Here is a 6,000-nt window from a genome sequence, read left to right as displayed (position 1 = left end):
GTAGCGTTGCCGGTTTGAAAATTAAGTTATAGAATACACAGAGTCATCTATGAGTCACTAGCTGAACTATCTATTGGTTGAAGAAGGACACTGTAGACACTAGACTCATAAGACTGCATCTGTCAAATGTCAATACATGCCAGCATGGCAGGTTCGGCGTTGCCAGTTGTACAATAAATCAATGTTTATGGAGTAATGTAGCGTTGCCGGTTTGAAAATTAAGTTATAGAACACACAGAGTCACCTATGAGTCACTAGCTGAACTATCTATTGGTTGAAGAAGGACACTGTAGACACTAGACTCATAAGACTGCATCTGTCAAATGTCAATACATGCCAGCATGGCAGGTTCGGCGTTGCCAGTTGTACAATAAATCAATGTTTATGGAGTAATGTAGCGTTGCCGGTTTGAAAATTAAGTTATAGAACACACAGAGTCACCTATGAGTCACTAGCTGAACTATCTATTGGTTGAAGAAGGACACTGTAGACACTAGACTCATAAGACTGCATCTGTCAAATGTCAATACATGCCAGCATGGCAGGTTCGGCGTTGCCAGTTGTACAATAAATCAATGTTTATGGAGTAATGTAGCGTTGCCGGTTTGAAAATTAAGTTATAGAACACACAGATTCATCTATGAGTCACTAGCTGAACTATCTATTGGTTGAAGAAGGACACTGTAAACGCTAGACTCATAAGACTGCATCTGTCAAATGTCAATACATGCCAGCATAGCAGGTTCGGCGTTGCCAGTTGTACAATAAATCATTGTTTATGGGGCAATGTAGCGTTGCCGGTTTTGGAATTAATCGTGAACTACTCGACGAAAATTGGAAGCGCGAAAATGATATATTTTATAATAATGAATCAGATTTAAGAAAAAATATGACAATCTGCGATCCGTCATTGTATACGGGGTGTCTCAAAATACATCATTGAAAACAAACATAACGTCGAAGTGTACAGGGTACGTCAAAATATATTTAAGAAAAAACATGTCGGTTCAACAGAAGTCTAGCATTCCAACATGTCGGAAGTCTCGTATCTTTGTTAACCAAGTTAGCATCATCAGGAGAAAGAGGAGATCCAATAGTGTCGAGAGGTTAAGCTTTGTGGACTCAACGTGAGGGCAATGGGGGAGCGAAGTATTCGACAATGACATTTCAAAATACGTGGTTTTCCGTGCGTTTTCGATCGTTTTTCGTGCGTTCACGATCGTTTTTCGTGCGTTTACGATCGTTTTTCGTGCGTTTTCGATCGTTTTTCGTGCGTTTTCGACCGTTTTCCGTGCGTTCATTCGTTACCGTTTCATCGTTATTGTCGTAACGGTTTTTCGTGTTTCAATATGACAGTCATTTATCATTTAACGCGTTTCGCTAACCAAGTTAGCATCATTAGGAAATGATTATTTTGCGAATTTTCAGACTCTTGAACGGAACCTTGTGGAACACCCAACCTAACTTCTGTTACAGAGTAGTGTCGGTCAGCCAATCAGAATGGAGAAATCAAATATCGCTCGATTGATTGTGCTAGATGAAATTGAACTGGAGAATGAGGGTCGAATAATAATAATAATAGTGATAAAACATTAAAAGCTTGAAAGTCACGTAGTCAGCGTGATAGGTGGTGGCGTGTGTAATAATGAATGGGTTATTACAAAGAATAATAGCGCAACTGTCAGAAGGGCACTGAGTTGTATATTTACTAATAATGATCAGATCGTCGCATACGGCATGTCAAATGAAAGGATAAGAAATGGAGAATTCGTCGACAGAGAAAAAACAAATATGGCGTAATGAATATAATATCCAAGGCCGAATGTGAAATAACATAGGAAGAATTGCAAATTCAACAAACTTGTAATTAAAAAATGTTGGGTTATGAACAACTATAAGTTTATTCCAATTGCAGAAGCTTGATTCAAAACGCAGAATTTATTGACAAAGAAAATGAAAAAAATTATTAGATACTGAAACATATGATATATTTGGATTCCTTAGGGTGAGAAGGATTCGAATCCATCAAAAAACGACCACTTCCGGTTTTCACTTCCGGTCCTCCGATTTCGATGATTTCAACATCAATGGATTCGTTTAGATGTCATGAAACATAATTAATCATTTGTCGAAGCCAAAAGGACCTTATAACCTATTTTCATTATAGTAGCAGCAACAGACCGATGTGGGTACTCATTTCAAATGATGTCATTTGTAGATTATGAAAAGTATAATATCGAGCATCTAATGTGAAATAGCATAGAAAGAATGGCACATTTGAAGAAAATCATTGAACATATTTGAAATTAAAAGTTGTTGGGTTATGAACAACTACGAGTGTAATGTAATTGCAAAAGTTTGATTCAAAACACATAATTTGTTGACAAAAAAAATGAAATAATCATCGTATACTGAAACATATGGTATTTTTGGATTCCTTAGGGTGAGAAGGTTTCGAATCCGTCAAAAACAGGTCACTTCCGGTTTTCACTTCCGGTCGTCCGATTCCGATAATTTTGACATCAATGGATTCGTTTAGATGTCAAAAAACATAGTTAATCATTTTACGAAGCCAAAAGGACCTCATAACCTATTTTCGCTATACTAGTCGCAACAGGTCGATGTGGCTACTCATTTCAAATGATTTAATGTGTAGACTATGAAAAATATAATATCGAGCGCCTAACGTGAAACAGCATAGGAAGAATTGCAAAGAGAATCATTGAAAAAACTTCGGATCGTTACGTACATCATGTCAAATGAAAGAAGAAAAATTGCAGAATTCATCGACAACGAAAAAACAAATATGATGCAACATGTCAGAAGGGCACTAACCCACATCTTTATCAATGATAACTGAATCTCAACGTGCAGCACATCAAATGAAAGGGAAACGAATGCAGAATTCATCCTCAGAGAAAAAGCAAATCTGACGCAACATGTCAGAAGGGCACAAAGCCACATTTTCGTTAATAATTGTCGAATCGTCACGTACAGCACGTCAAATGAAAGGAAAAGAAATGCAAAATTCATCGACGGAGAAAAAACAAAGATGGCGCAGTATGTCAGAGTGACACTAAGCAACATCTTTGTTGATGATAGTTGGATCTCAACGTGCAGCACATCAAATGAAAGGGAAACGAATGCAGAATTCATCAACAGAGAAAAAAAAACGGAGACGATGCCAAGAGGGCCCAAAGTTGTATCTTCACTAATAATAGTCGCATCATCACATGTAGCATTTCAAATAAAATGGGGGAAAAAAAGCAGAATTCATGTGTTTGTTGCGCTATTCAAATCCAAGGTGACATGGATCAATGTCAACGCTGAATATGCATCTAACAAAGACTCTTTGATTTTCTTTTGTTTCATTTCAGAATATGTCATCACTAATTTTTATATTTAAACCCAAAGTGACATTGATCACTGTCAATGTCGAATCTACATCTGGAGATACGCAGTTCTCAAAGCGACGAAACAAAGGCTCTTTGTTTCATTTTGAAATATGTCATCACTTATTTTACTATAAATACGTCATGCATGGCGAAATGAGTTAGTTGCATCCGTTGAAAGTGATACCAGTGACAAGTGCACCGATTCTATTTGAAAGTAAGTGTTTTAGGTTTGACTTTTTCCTCAGATGAATTTATTCAAATGTAATTTATTTGAAAATTGGTGAGAATTGTTGAATCATTTGATTTCCAAAATTTTTCTCGATATATATATATATATATATATGTTGGATGATTTCAGTCAAATGTTTTACATGTCGTGGTTTGTTTGAGATAGTATTCGCATATATTGTCAATCAAAACATAAAGCTTTCATTTTTTATTTTTCACAGATGGATTTACAAAAGTTGAATGCAAGTTCGATCGTGAAGAGAAAGCCAAGTATCAAAGTAGTAGATTTGCCTGTGGAGATGCCGCAGAGGATATTCACTGCCAAAATCGTGGAAGGAAAATTTGGTGAGGCGGTCTTGTTAGATTTGGGAGATAAAGTATCATTTCTGCCCCACCGAGTGACGGAGGCGTATCGTCCTCACTTAGAAGAATTTTCATCAGGAAAATACGCTATTGTGTTCAAAGGGTTGATGGACATTGGGAAACCGAATCTTGTCGTTTCATTTGAGATTGTACAAAATTAAGGTTAGTACTGTTTCCAATTTTTTCTTTGTTTTATAGGCAAAGAGTTTTTGGGTGTATACAATATTTTTCATTCGAGTCAAAAATTCTCACTCACAGATATGATCCGCATAAAGTAGTGTTTCCATACAATATATTTCCTTCACTTAGTACGTGCAGAATATGTGTTTTAAATTCATTATTTTGAATGACACTTGATTTTTTTATTTTCATTATATGTGTAGCAATTACTTCATGGAAGACATTACCCTCTCTGTTGTCAAAAAATTTTGTTTAGTGTATGTTTTTATTAAAAAATCGAATTTATTTCAGTGTATGTTTTTATTGAAAAATCGAATTTATTTCAGAATAATACATCAACGTGTGCAGTATCAGTCAGAGTCATCTCAACAACAACATTCAAAACCGTCATAGCAACCTTTCCAGAACGAGTTTCAAATCTAAGCAGTTTCCATTTTTTTCAATCTATAGAGGCTTGAATTTGTCGATATTCAGTGATTTGTTGGACAAACTGCGTCTATTCAATATATACACAACCGTAATGAATTTGGAAGACTTTGAAGATTCATCGTGGTGTGTTCCAAAATTCAAGAAAAACACGCCGTTCTGTATGGGTCATTTCAAAGGAAATTTGTTCAGCTGCAGTCTCAATAACGTTGATATTTTATATAAATGGCTTTATAATATACTACCAAAATAAATACAATACATATCACACACATCTTTTTTTGAAAATGAAAACTTATCTTATACAGGGAAAGTTGTCAAAAATGTGCAATAACAAAAAATTATATACCATATTTTATAGAGATGAAGAAACATCATATTGAAAGATACTAAGTTGACAAAAACAGGACATTTTAGAAATAAAGGAAATAAGTTTGTCTGTCATTTTAAATTCTGATTCGTTGGGTCGATATAACAAAAAGTGGCATTTTATATCTTGAATTTTATTCAGGACACTATTATAGTTTATTGACATTTGTCATTAAATTTCAAGTATGATATTTGGAAATTCATTTCGTATTGTAGTTTTTTCGAAATTCCCTTTCAAAATAGCATCCTTTGATATAGATACCGGACGAGTTCATTATGTGTAGATAACCTGAGTTTAATTTTTATGACAATGTCGTTTGGTGTGATCACGAGTCCATTATAACAGGGAGTGAAGTGAATTCTCAGACATATGAATATAACAAAGTAACGATACAGACAAATATGAAAAATCGTTATGAAATAATTCAAAGCCATGAATCGAAATACATGAATTGCTTCGATATTCTGAAACAAAAACACTCAGTATTCACAATTCCATTCATTATTCCAACTATCTTCAAAATGCACATCAAGCATTTTGTCGTAGTACGGTGACCGGAGCAAAGTTACAACTTCAGCATATGAATGTTTATAAATAGTAAGGTAGGTCAAGATCTTCAACAGGTATTACGAAATTCATTCGGCGTTCATTGATCACGAAACGGTTCGTAAGCTTTCGGAATACAATGCAAATAATTTTCTTTATGACTATTCGTTAGATATTAAATATTATTACCTCAAAATATATCGAAATCATAACACGTTTGCGATTCATTTTTTCAGTTACACTTGAAAAGTGAGTTTCAGTTTGCAGAAATAATAGCCCACACATGTTGGAAATTTTGCCATAGTGTGGTGAAAATCGTATTGAAAATTCTACGAAATATAAGCGCATACATACAGAGTGAATCAATATTTGAAATACGTCGTTTGGAACCCCCCATAACCCTTCTCTATCGAATTTTGGCAGAAATAATGCTGAGTCGTATTGTAGAGTTAACGTTCGAAATTGGGGAAAGTGAAGTATTCAACAGTTTTG

The sequence above is a fragment of the Leptinotarsa decemlineata genome, unplaced genomic scaffold (genome assembly GCF_025532065.1).
Source record: "Leptinotarsa decemlineata unplaced genomic scaffold, Ldec_3_MD MMD2_tig00026328_RagTag_RagTag, whole genome shotgun sequence".
In the NCBI taxonomy this organism is placed as follows: Eukaryota; Metazoa; Arthropoda; class Insecta; order Coleoptera; family Chrysomelidae; genus Leptinotarsa; species Leptinotarsa decemlineata.
The sequence above is the reverse complement of the archived record's forward strand: the minus strand, read 5'-3'. Positions refer to the sequence as shown.